This window comes from Canis lupus, chromosome 11, assembly GCF_011100685.1.
Source record: "Canis lupus familiaris isolate Mischka breed German Shepherd chromosome 11, alternate assembly UU_Cfam_GSD_1.0, whole genome shotgun sequence".
NCBI classification, from domain to species: Eukaryota; Metazoa; Chordata; class Mammalia; order Carnivora; family Canidae; genus Canis; species Canis lupus.
Genome location: NC_049232.1, coordinates 1,204,511 through 1,218,272, shown reverse-complemented (window position 1 = coordinate 1,218,272; position 13,762 = coordinate 1,204,511). Strand labels below are relative to the sequence as shown.

The following is a 13,762-nucleotide window of genomic DNA, read 5'->3' as shown; positions in this document are numbered from 1 at the left end:
GTTTCATCACAAAGACATGATTGCTCAAGTAATTGGCTACTTGATTGAGCTTAATCTTCAATCTCCCTTCTCCTCCCCAGAGGTCCAGCTGGCCCAAAGTCCCCATCCTCTAAACATGGTTGGTCTTCCTGGTGGCCAGCCACTGACCTGAAGCTACCTAGGATCCCACCTGGAATCAACTCATTAGCATAACAAGGTCAACTTCTTTCACTCAGGAAATTCCCAGGGTTTCTGAAGCTGTGCCAGGAACCAGGGACAAGGACTAGATACACTGTTTATTAGACTTCACCCCCAGGGAGTTTGGGCTGTCCAAGGTTAACGGGGGGTGGGCATGAGAGTCATTTTCCAGGACTCAGCCTGTGTTCTCTGATTCCAGATTCAGATTCTGCCTGGCCTGGAGCCTGGGGCCTGGTTAGAGTGTCCTCTTGGGGGTCGCTGAGAAGCCCCCTGCCTGGGATCCTGTGCCTTCCTCTCACTCATGTTGCCAAAACACACAAAATCACTGTCCATGGTGCCTTTCAGTTTCACTTCCTGGCAATGCCTGTGTTTCTCAGAAAAGGAGCCCTCAGAACTTTCCTTTCACTTTCTGTTCCTGGAAATGCAGGGCTCTACAATGTGCTGGCTGCCTCTTTACTATTGGCCAAATTCCTGTGAGGGTGGAACAGAGGCCAGAGATTATTTAAATCCCGCCAGCTCCTCACACACAGTTTAGACATTGCAAGCGACAGCTCTTTTATCTCTGCAGAGTGACCACACCAGCACACAGGACCTGTTCCAGTGCGAGGCCAGTCTGTGCAGAGGAGTGTTTCTGCCCTGGGCTGCAGGGAGCACTTCATCCAGGCTCTGCATTTCCTGCCCTGCCAGAGGACACATTCAGAGCTCAACCCTGACACGAGAAGTCTCTTTTCTTTCAGGAGCTGGTAAGCAAGAGGCTACTTTGGATTGTGTGGAGATCTAAAAATAGAATCATAGATCTGTAGGTCTAAGGGTGGGAGAGACTGGATGCTCCATTTTGGGTGCTGTGGACTTGGTAGACTGAGGGCAGGATGTCTGGTGGATGAAGCAGTTAACTATTTGGGACATTTTCAGAGAGCAGCTTCAGAACACACTTTATTCATAAGAACTGCAGAAGGATCACGTGAATGTCAGGGCTCTCAGTGCATAGGGCCTTTTCCCTAAGAGCTTCTGGATCGGACACTTCCCATCTCTTGCCTAAATACCTTTCCCTGGGGAGATGATGCATATTAATCTGTTGAAAAAATTCAAATCAATAAATTTTAATGAGCTAATCAGCTTTATTAAATGATTCATGGATTAGGCAGCATCTTATCTAGCAAATAGAAAGGAGATCCATGGGACCCCTGGGTGGCTCAGTGGTTGAGAGTCTGCCTTTGGCTCAGGGCATGATCCCAGTGTCCTGGGATCAAGTCCTACATCAGGCTTCCTGCGTGGAGCCTGCTTCTCCCTCTGCTTATGTCCCTGCTTCTCTCTCTGTGTGTGTCTTTCATGAATAAATAAATAAATAAAATCTTAAAAAAAAAAAGAAAGAAAAGAAAGGAGTTCCATTGAGCTGTAGGAAAGGAAATGTTTTTAAACTAAGAGAAGTAGAGAAAAAGAAAGAAGTCATTAACAATTCCTTTGCCACTGTGAGGGCATCAGCCGTGCAGCAGAGCTTCAAGCTAACTGGAAAACACACACAAAGAACATACTGATAACCAGTGCTAGGTGACACTAGGATAAAGATGAGCTGTGGGTATACAACTGTCTCAGAAGAGGAGGTGTGAAGCCTCTAGGGCAAAAGTAATTTTTCCGGGATAATGGGCCTGACAAGTCAGACATTGCTGGTAGACTGTTTCCACAATTTTATAGAAGTCCCCCTTCCAATGTCTAGCCATAGTTTGAGTCATTTTAAATGCATATGATGGGAGAAGGAATGAAAAAACAACAACAAAAAGGAGCTGCTAGTGAGCCAAGAAAAACAAAGCAGCTGTTTTGGGTTTCCCAAAAAGCCCTGACTGTTCAAGTTACAGCCATTGTTTATCTATCTTATTTTCTCTGGGTCAGAAGCAGAGTGTTGCCATGATAGCCTGACATCAGAATGGCAAAAATCTCTGAGGCAATGAGGGACATTTTTGCAGCAGCAGAATGGATTTTGTCCACATGTGCCACAGTCTTTATAGATTCTTTTGGGGGCTGCCTTCGCATGAATGTCAGCTGGAGCATTTTCCTGATATTCTGGGGTAGTTCTTTCAGTGTGAGCCTCAGTTTTGATGACAGCAATTGCAGAAGGTAGGAGAGTAATTACAAGTGATAACATTATACTAGGACATATCAAATTTCCAGGAATTTCACAAGATCTAGAACAATTATACACTTATGCAAATGCATCATATAACAGGATCTTTGTTTTCTAAGAAGATCCCTTAAATGGTAAGGGAACATTCACAACCTATTACCAAAGGTGGATCAAATGTTTAAAACAAACAAATCTTTGCATTTTAATAGATAGGAAACCAAGTTCTAGTTTTGCACCAGTTTATTTTTGTATGAGAACATTCATTGCAATGTTAGTCAGTCCTGACCTTGAATAAATTCCCTTCCAGAGATTCCTTTTTCATAATCTTTTTACAACTTTCTTTTACCTCAAAAAAAAAAAAATGTTTCTCCAGTCCATATACTTTTTTTTAACCAAAAATACATATCCCAGTTTTCTTTCTTTCAGATATGTTTCCTTTTTAATGTTTTTTAAAAAAGATTTTATTTAAATATTCATGAGAGACACAGAGAGAGGCAGAGACAGGCACAATGCAGGGAGCCTGATGTGGGACTCCATTCTGGGACTCGATTCCGGGACTCCAGGATCACACCCTGGGCTGAAGGCAGGCGCTAACCCACTGAGCCACTCAGGGATCCCCTCCTTTTTAAACTTTTAGTAGCTTTAACAACACACATTATTTAGTGTTCTTAACCCTTAGAAACTTTATTTTTTAGTGAAAATTAAGTAGTGGGCACTTGTTAACTGTGTTAGACCAGTGTTCTTGAAATGAAAAGTTTATAAATACACTTTATAACTTCTAGAAACATGTGCTTTTTATAGTACAATTTTTCTATACAGTATACCAGAAAAGTTTACCAACAGACTTACATTTATCTTTAGTTTCTCAGGAATAAAGAAGCCAAATTAGAGATATGAAAGTCTAATTATTAATGTTTTATAATTTTATGTATTTGCATATGATCTAGAAATTTAACGAAATTAGCTTAAATCATTACTTAATCTAACTCAGCAAAATTAAGTTTTAGTTTTTCAAAAAGATTTCAGAAATGATTTAAATATTTATCTAATTTTAAAAAATTTATTTTAGATCTAAAAAATTAATTTACATCTATTTACTTGTTTTTAACACTTATGCTTAGATTACTCATGAGCAAAGATCATGAGACGTCAAAGTCAATTATTCTCCCAAGCTATTTTTATTTTATTATTTTTATCAAGTTTTTAAATTCCAGTATAGTTAACATACAGTGTTAAATTAGTTTCAGGTATATAATAGTGATTCAAGAGTTCTATACATAGCTCTGCTCATCATGTTAACTGCACTTTTTCATCCCCATCATCAGTTTCACCCATCCCCCGTCATCCCCTCTGAGAACCATCAGTTTATTTCCTATAGTTGAATTTGTTTCTTGGTTTGTCTCTCTCTTTTTTATTCCCTTTGCTCATTTGTTTTTGTTTCTCAAAGTCCACATATAAGTAAAATCACATGGTGTTTGTCTTTCACTAACTGACTTGTTTCCCTTAGCATTATACTCTCTATTTCTATGTCATTGCAAATGACAGGATTTAATTCTTTTTTTAATGCCTGAAAAATATTCCATTCTATGTATATATCATATCTTCTTCACCCATTCATCTATTGATGGTCACTTGGGCTGCCTCCATTATTTGGCTCTTGTAAATAATGCTGCTTATCCACAGAGTACATGTATCCCTTTGAATTAGTGTTTGTGTATTTTTTCAGTACATATTGGATGGTAGGATATTTCTATTTTTAACTTTTTGAGGAATCTCTATACAGTTTTGCAGAGTGACTATACCAGTTTACTTCCCCATCAACTGTGAGAGAGGGTTCCTTTTTCTCCACATCCTTGCCAACACTTTTGGTTTTTTTGTGATTTTGTTTTAGCCATTCTGACAGGTATGAGGTAATATCTTATTGTGGTTTTGGTTTCCATTTCCCTGATGATAAATGGTGTTGAGCATCTTTTCATGTGTCTGTTGTCTATCTGGATGTCTTCTTTGGAAAAATGCTTATTCATGCTTTTGCCCATTTCTTAACTGGATTATTTGTTTTTTGAGTATTGAGTTATATCAGTTTTTCATGCATTTTGGATACTAACCCTTTATTGAAAATGTCATTTGCTAGCATCTTCTCCCATTAAGTAGGCTTTCTTTTAGTTTTGAATAGTTTCCTACACTGTGCATAAGCTTTTTATTTTGATGTAATCCCAATAGTTTATTTTTGCTTTTATCTCTTTTGCTTCAGAAGACATATATAGAAAATGTTGCTATATTTTTCAATTCTCAAAAATAGCATAAGGTGTTATCTGCTTCAGATCCCATACACTACTGGTATCTCTTAGAGGAAGCAAAAACATTGCTCTACCCAAATTTTAGTTCAACTGACATGGCAGCAAGCTCTCTGCTTCTCATATCCTCCCCTTCACCACCTTGAATCTGGTCTCACCTTAGTGACTTGGACTATGTTCTAGGAATTCTGAGAGTGGAGCATAAAAGCCTTGTAGCTTCCACTTAGATCTCTCAATAGTCTTTCTAGGAACCCTTCTCTGCCATGTGGGAGGTTTTGAAGAAGCCACATATTGCCTTATGTTTGCAGTGCTGGCTGAGTTAAGTCATCTGGTCATGCCAGCCAAGGAGCCAGACACATAAGTGAAAGCATCCTGGATCTGAACACCACCTGCTGACTGCCATTGATGCCACATGGAGCAGTGCAGTCCTGCTTGAGTTCCTGACCCATGAAATTATAAGATGTTCTGACCTGTTCCTATTTTTAAGCCACTAAGTTTTGAGGTAGTTTGTTTTGCAGAAATAGGTCATATCAAATACTCTGTAGGCTGTAGATGGTAAGTTCATGTGACAAAAAGAACCTCCTATCCACTGCTTTTCATTCTATAACTGGAAGAGTCCTCTTGAGAACAAGGCCTGCCTCCCACTGGTCTGGGTGAAGGAGAAAGAAGAGAGATACTAAGTCCCAAGAACTCAAGGCCTTTGATTTGATACTTTACCCAATAGATAATCAGAACTAATGACTGCCACCCTCCAATTATCTTCATGGAAGGAAGGTGGGTCAGTACATAGAAGGGAAACCCCCCCCCCCCACTTTGTGCCACCAGAATTGTGGGGAGAAGTTGCCCCATCGTGCCACATTATTTATCAAAAGAATTTTCTGAAGTTACAACTTGGATCTGACAGGCCTGCAAAATACCGTATTTATAAACTTTAGTTATTATTTTTTTAAATTTTCTTTGTATTTATTTTGTACAGAACTTACTCCTGTCCATAAGCTTTCGTTTCTTCATTTTCTTCTGGGATATCTTTTTCTTCTGTGTAACACCCTCTTCTAGTTTAAAGACAATTTGCTCTTTTTCAGTAAGGATCATCTCAATGTGGCAGGGAGAGCTCATGTATGGGTAATGTGACTGTGAAGCCTGTAAGTCCTATGCCCCATCTTGGGGCCTTTGTTCACCTGGGTGTGCTCAATTACCATAGGTTGTACATATAAACCCTTAAGTTCAGCACTAATTTCTGCATCTTTAAATATGTGTAGTAAAAATTCAGTGCTCTTTTTTTGGCTGCTCACCCTGTGTCCAGATGCACTATTTGGCCTGGGCAACTTACCAATTCCACCATTGTAGTGACAGGAATGGCACAAATCGTTTCTGCAAAGTGACATCCTACAGACACTTGATGACTTTATGGACATGCCTACACCTGATGGCCTGGACAGTTTCACTTGTGTTCTTAAAGTGAAAACAAAGATTTAAAACTCTTACTGTGAAAGATTTTATAGGGTTTTCTGGGTCAACTGAATAATGAACCATTTTCAGATATCACCTCTGGCCATTTATGAAGAGCTTTATTATTTTTTTCTTTTTTTAAAAAATTTTTTATTTATGATAGTCACACACACAGAGAGAGGCAGAGACATAGGCAGAAGGAGAAGCAGGCTCCATGCACCGAGAGCCCGATGTGGGATTCGATCCCAGGTCTCCAGGATCGCGCCCTGGGCTAAAGGCAGGCGCCAAACCGCTGCGCCACCCAGGGATCCCCTTTTATGAAGAGCTTTAAACTTTATTTTTGCCTTTTGAAGGAGTGCCTCATTTTCTAAGCCTTGTACTATTTCTCCCACACCCCTCCCCAATTCTCACATTTTATGTTTTCAAGAATTTTTTCTATTCTCTTCATTTTCCTTATTTATGGCCTCTGATTTTTGTGGATACAGTTTTTAACCAGCTAGTACTTACTGAGTGACTATTATGTGCCAGAAAATGACTTAATGTGGGGATAGTGTAGTAATTTCTTATCTCTCTGACATTAATGAGAGGTTGGTTTTCCTCCTTCTCCCTCATTTGCCTCTGATATCTCTGAGTTGCAACAGCCTTTCAGTCTGTATTGCTGCCTCAATCAAAGGTTGTGATCCTTGACTGCCATTTCCTATATATACATATAAAGCCATTCCAAATAGTGATACATACACACACTCTCCAGAGGAGAAAGCAGCAAAGGACAAGAGGGAAACTGGGAAGTAGATGAATGAATGGTAAAGGATTTAGTGGACACAAGAAAGCAAAACCTTAAGGTGACAAGGAGGTAAGTAACCCCATTTGTTCCTCCTCTGTGCTCTAGGCTGGTGGAGTTACCTGAAAGCTATTCTGGGCTGAATTGTGTCCCCACTCCCACCTTAATTCCTTTGATAAAGATCTAACCCTCAATAAGTCACAATGTAACTATATTTGGAGATAAGGGCTTCAAAGAGACAATGAAGTTAAAATGAGACCTTTAGGATGGGCCCTAATCCATTATGATTCCTTTTAAGCAGAGGAAAGTGTGACACAAACAAGCAGGTACACAGAGGAAAGACCATGTGTACAAAAGATTCTGCAAACCAAAGATAGAAGCCTCAGAAGAAACCAATCCTGAAAACACTTTGATATATGACTTCTAGACCCAGAACTGTGAGAAAATCAACTTCTTTTGTTTAAGCTACCCAAACTGTGGAATTTTGTTATGGCAGCCTGAACAAAGCTCTTGCAACAGAAATAATACTGACAAAAGCACTAGTGCTGATACCTGGTGTTCAGGCCCAGGTGAACCCATTTTGTAAGAGTGAAACTAGCTAATACCATGTCTACACAAGGACACAGGATTTTTGGAGTCAACTGAGTAAGGAGGAATGGAATTGGAGGTGGTCTTAGTGCTGCTTGTAACAGAAGGGGGATTGTTGTCATCACTACCTGCCCCCTTAGAGTTGACCTTAGGAAGGAGGCTGCTCGGTCTGAAGCAGACCTCTGGACTCAGAGACTTGAGAGGACATTTCACATCAGTCCTTGTGACTCTGCATGGGACAACTGTAAAGTGTCAGATCCCCAAGGGCAGCTGAATTCCTTGACTGAGTCAAACCTGCTGTCAGCAAGTCTATACTTAGGTGGGCAGGGAAACTGTGCTTCCAAGAGTCACAAAACCAAAAAACATTGATTCAAAAGGAGTCTTCAAATAGCTTAGTCCTCCTGTTCCTTGTTTTACATATGTGGAATGAGGTCCAGGGTTATGTTGTGACTGGCCTGGTCAGTAGTCTGGTTCTAGAGGAAAGAGAGTAATAGGCAGCCACTTTTTGGGTAGCCAGGATGCCTCTAGGTACTACATTAATTAGTGGATTGATCACTGTAGAGAGCAGGGAAGGAGACAGGTTTCATCTTGATTCCTCATATCCACAATGCCAGGCCTTCTCTCATTTCATTCTTTTAATGATAACTCCTGGGATATTATATATATATATAATATATGTATTATATATTATATATATATATATAATTGAAGTATATTTGACACACATTGTTACATTAGCTTCATATGAACAACATAATGAATCAACAACTCTGTATGTTCTTCTGTGCTCACCCCAAATGTAGCTACCAGATTACACCATACACCACTACTATAATCTCATTGACCATATTTCCTACACTGCAACTACTATTAGTCCTGGGATAGTCTTTACCTGAGAGACACTTTGCTTTGCTCCCTGCACAGCAGAGTTTGCTTTGAGTAACTTCATTCTAAATGTTTTGCCTACATTTCTATTGTCTGCTTCTTCCCACTGGCCTCTGAGAAAAATGACAACATGAAACACTTCCATTGCCACCATCTTCTCTAATAAGGAGGTGCTGAGCATCACAGTCACATGCTGGTCTATGAAATGAAGGCACATGTGTGGTGGAAAGGAAGTTCCACCCAAACTTTAGTGAGGATAGGAAACATTTCTACTTCACCAGCCTGGACACCCATCTTGCAACCAGATAGCCTGAATTTCTTTGTCTCTGATCGATGATACTAGAAGCACAGCATCAACATTTGCTTTTGTGGGCTTCTTGAGTCATTTAAATTCCTTCTCAACAGTCATTTTCTTATCACTGATTTCATGGGACTTTTCACTGTATGTTTAGATTTGAAAATGGCACTGTGTGTTTAGATTTGCAAATGGCACTAAATATAAGTCATAAGATATATGTCATATCTTTTGGGTAGTCAACTTTTGATCTTCTTAAGTGGTCAGGAAGCAAAAGGCCAAAAATATATTTTATAGTTCATGAAACATAAAATATCTCTCTAGTTGAATTCAGTGAGAGGAACCATGGTCAGGGAAGTCTTCATTCACTTTGCTCCCAGGAAAAGGCTGGGACATGAACTCAGCCTTGTGTCCTCAGCATTCAGAGCACACTCAGGGTCTCAGTGGGCCACTCTGGCTCTCTCATGCACTGTAGCCCAATCAGTGTTGTGTGGTTATGATGAAGGAATGATGATAGAGACTCTGTGGCAGATTGGATGGAGGCCAGCCAGGAGTCACTTGGACCCATGGATCCAGGTGAACAGCTCCCCATAGCTGGCCATGGTGCTGGCAGAAAGAAGAGAGTTTTCAAGGCCTCAGTGACAAAAGGGAATTAATTATTATTTTTTTTTAATTCTTAGGAGTCCTTTTTTTATTATAAATTTATTTTTTATTGGTGTTCAATTCTTAAGAGTCCTTTCAAACCTAATTAAAAGCAGACTTCCAATCCAATGAAGAGAAACTGAGGGGTTGAATTGGAATAAAAATCTATTGGGAATCATATCAGATTCTGGAAACAGCTCTCAGGAGGTTCATTTGATAAGGTTACCATAATAAAATATCATGGACTGGGGGGCTTAGCAACATAAATTAATTTTCTCACTCTTAGGGAGGCTGGAAGTCTAAGATCAAGGTGCCAATAGGTTTTGCTTCTCCTGAAGCTTCTCTCCTTGGCTTGCAGATGGCCACCTTCTGCTGTGTCGTCATATGGACTTTCTCTGTGTGTGTGCACCTATGGTGTCTCTTCCTCTAAGGACACAAGTCCTATTGGATCAGGGTCCCACCCATCTAAGCTCAGTTAACCTTCATTACCTCCTTAAAGAACTTCCTTCAATACAGTCACAATAGAGGTTAGGGCTTCAATATAGGAACTTGGGGATACATACTTCAGTCCAGAACAGACTTAAGTCTAAAAAATTTTTAGTAGCAGTACTCCTTGTGTAATGTTAGAGTTGTACTAGATAATGTTGTGGATATGTTTGAGAACACTGGCTGCCTAGGGGAAGTTCATTAAGAGGAAAATCCAGGAAGATGAGCCAGCAGCTCCTCTAGAGCTTAAAGGACATGATTCAGGAAGCTGCTTCAGATACAGAGGTGGTCTGATATCATGTAATCTCCTCTAGAAAGAAATGGGTGGTCATAGACACCAAGTTGCAAGTTTACTCCACACTTGAGTGTAAGGGCAGGCAGGTCCTTCTCAACTGTCTAGTAGCACTAGAAATACAGAAAATATCTGAATGATGGGAAATTTGATACTGCTTGATAAGTAACACATTCTCTTCCTTTTGTGAAATGTGTAAGTATCCATATATTATGATCCAGAAAGTCCACTCCTATTTCTGGAGAAAGTTCTGCACAGGTGTACCAGAAACATATGTAAGATGTTTATAGCAGAACTGTGTAGAAGAGAAAGAAACAACTTTAAAGAACCCCAAACTCAAATTTCCATTTGCAGGGAAAAGAGAGATTACATGTGCTTTCTTGGCAAAATGGAAACACATGTGATAGAAACAATTAAAAATGAAAAGCAGCTTATAGAAGATGGCACACAAAATAATTATATTTTTCTGAGACACTCCCCAAAGAAAGATAAATGATATATTTTTTAAAGATTTTATTTATTTATTCATGAGAGACACACACACACAGAAGCAGAGATATAGGCAGAGACAGAAGCAGGCTCCAGGCAGGGAGCCCGATGTGGGATTCAATCCTGGGACTCCAGGATCACGCCCTGAGCTGACAGCAGATGCTCAACTACTGAGCCACCCAGGTGTCCGGCCAAATGATATATATTATGAGGAAGTATACATCTATGGTAAAAATTGAGGGAAGCAAAAAATGATAAACTCAAAATGGGAAGGTGCTATATGTCTGAAAAGATACAGAGAGAGACATGATATGGGGTGAAGGGTGTAGGAATATTCAGTTATACAAGAAACCTTCTAGTTCTTAATTTTGGGAGTTGAGTTCACAGGTATTTATATCTTTTTTTATATTGTATATCTTTTTTAAAGATTTATTTATTTATTTTAGACAGAAAGAGTGTCTGCAAGCAGGGGAGGAGTAGAGAGAGAGGGAAAAAATCCTCAAGCAGACTCCCCAGTGAGCCAGAAGCCCAATGTTGGCCTCTATCCCAAGACCCTGAGATCTTGACCTGAGCCAAAACCAAGAGTCCGACACCTAACCACCCTGGTGTCTCTGTATATGTTGCTTTATGCTGTGTGTATGTATGTATGTAATATCATATATATCCTACAGCAGCAAGCTGCTGAACACATACAACACTTAGAAAATGTAATAAAGCACAAAGCCAAGGGTGAAGAATGATGTCAGCAGACATTATCTTTTTCAATAGACTATATCTCAAAGCAGTTTTACTGTCACGGCAAAATGGAGCAGAAGGTACAGAGGGTTCCCATGTATCCCCTGCCCTCACACACCTATAGCCCCCACTATCAACAACTCACATCATTCATTGTACAATTCATGAACCCAAACTGATCCATCTTTCTGGGGTCACTCTTGGTGCTGTGTATTCTATGGGTTTTAACAAAAGTATAATTTAACCACCGTTGTCATATCACACAGACTGGTTTCACTGCCCTAAACGGCCTCTATGCTCCATCAACTTATCCCTACCTCCTCTGAACCTTTGGGAACTACTGGTCTTTTTATTGACTCTACAGTTTTGCCTTTTTTAGAATGTTATGCCTTTGGAATCGTGCAGTATTTATCCTTTCCAGATTGGTTTCTCTCACTTGGTAATATGCATTTCAGTTTCCTCTATGTCTTTTCACACCAGCTGTCCTTTATTTATTTTTTATTTTTTTAAGATTTATTTATTTATTTATTCGAGAGAGAGAGAGAGAGAGAGAGAGAGAGGCAGAGACACAGGCAGAGGGAGAAGCAGGTTCCATGCAGGGAGCCGGCCGCGGGACTCGATCCTGGGACTCCAGGATCGCGCCCTGGGCCAAAGGCAGGCGCTAAACTGCTGAGCCACCCAGGGATCCCCGTCAGCTGTCATTTAAAGAGCCTTCTGAATACTGAGTGGTAAGTGGAAGTACTCCAGGTCACTAGTGCCTGGTGACACTACTGAACCCCAGGGATGAATTTTCCCTGGAGACAAACAGGTGACCATCCAAGGAATAAGTATGGAATTGGCATTGGGCTTTTTACTGGCAACAAGGCATGCTTGAAGAAGATAGATCTTTAGAGTTCTAAGAGAAAATGTTGTTGTATCTAGAATTCAGAACTCAGTTAAACTATTGAGAGTGATCACAAAATAAAGGCATTAATTCAAAATGTGAAGACTCAAGTATACCACACAGAGGACTTTTTCTGTTCTCTTTATCTAGGATATTGTTTTAGGGTTTTGTTTTGTTTTGGTTTTTAGATTCCACAAATGGTGAGATCAAATGTTATTTGTCATTCTCTGAATTATTTTACTTAGTTAAAGCCTTCAAGTTCTACCCATGTTGTAGCAAGTAGCAAGATTTCAAGATTTTATTCTTTTTTATAACTGAATAACATTACATTATGTATATCACTATTATATATAAATTTATATGTCACAATTATATGTTTACCACATATTTTATATATACATTTATTTTATAAATATATAAATATTATAAATATATAAATGATTATAACTCACATTTTCTTTTTTTTAATAATAAATTTATTTTTTATTGGTGTTCAATTTTCCAACATACAGAATAATACCCAGTGCTCATCCCGACAAGTGCCCCCCTCAGTGCCCATCACCCATTCACCCCCGCCCTCCTCCCCTTCCACCACCCCTAGTTCATTTCCCAGTTAGGAGTCTTCATGTTCTGTCTCCCTTTCTGATATTTCCTACACATTTCTTCTCCCTTCCCTTCTATTCCCTTTCACTATTATTTATATTCCCCAAATGAATGAGACCATATAATGTTTGTCCTTCTCCGATTGACTCATTTCACTCAGCATAATACCCTCCAGTTCCATCCACGTCGAAGCAAATGGTGGGTATTTGTCATTTCTAATGGCTGAGTGATATTCCATTGTATACCTAGACCACATCTTCTTTATCCATTCATCTTTTGATGGACACCGAGGCTCCTTCCACAGTTTGGCTGTTGTGGACATTGCTGCTAGAAACATCGGGGTGCAGGTGTCCCGGTGTTTCATTGCATCTCACATTTTCTTTGTCCATTGATTTCTTAATCCATTGATTTTCTTTGTCCATTGATTTCTTAATCCATTGATTAACATTTAAAGGTGTTTTCATATCTTGGCTACTATAAATAATGATGCAGTGAACATGGGGGTGCATATATCTCTTCAAATTAGTGTTTTTCATTACCTTTGGTTGAATACTCAGAAGGGGAGTCGTGGATCATATGGTAGTTTTATTCTCAAATTTTAAAGGAAATTCTATACTGTTTTCCATAGTGGCTGTAACAATTCACATTCCCATTAACAGTGCATAAAGATTCCCTTTCCTAGGGATGTCTGGGTTGGCTCAGTAGTTGAATGTCTGCCTTTGGCTCAGGTCATGATTCTGGGGTCCTGGGATCAAGTGCCAGATTGGGCTCCCTGCCGGAGCCTACTTCTCCCTCTGCCTACGTCTCTGTATCTCTCATGAATAAATACATTTTTAAAAATCTTAAAAAAATATATTCCCTTTCCTCCACATCTTTGTCAGTACTTATTATTTCTAGTCTTTTGAGGATAGTCATTCTAACAAGTGCGAGGTTATGTATCATTGTGGTTTTGATGAGCATTTCCATGAAGACAAGGATGTTGAGGATCTTTTCATTTACCTTTAAGTCATCTGTATAATTGTTCTTTGGAAAAATATGTAGTCA

At 39.5% G+C, this 13,762-nt stretch overlaps 1 protein-coding gene across 5 annotated transcripts in view; it reads left to right on the top strand.

Annotated features, from left to right (window-relative positions):
- Positions 1 to 594: 594 nt before the first annotated feature.
- The window catches only part of LOC100684769 (immunity-related GTPase family M protein 1), a 37,095-nt gene continuing 23,927 nt past the window's right edge, over positions 595 to 13,762 (top strand). For 4 of the 5 annotated variants that reach the window (XM_038551700.1, XM_038551698.1, XM_038551697.1 and 1 more), the window contains exon 1: positions 595 to 920. The gene's annotated coding sequence lies outside the window, so the exon portion shown is untranslated. The remainder of the gene's footprint in view (positions 921 to 13,762) is intronic. The other variant, XM_038551699.1, reaches the window with a different exon arrangement.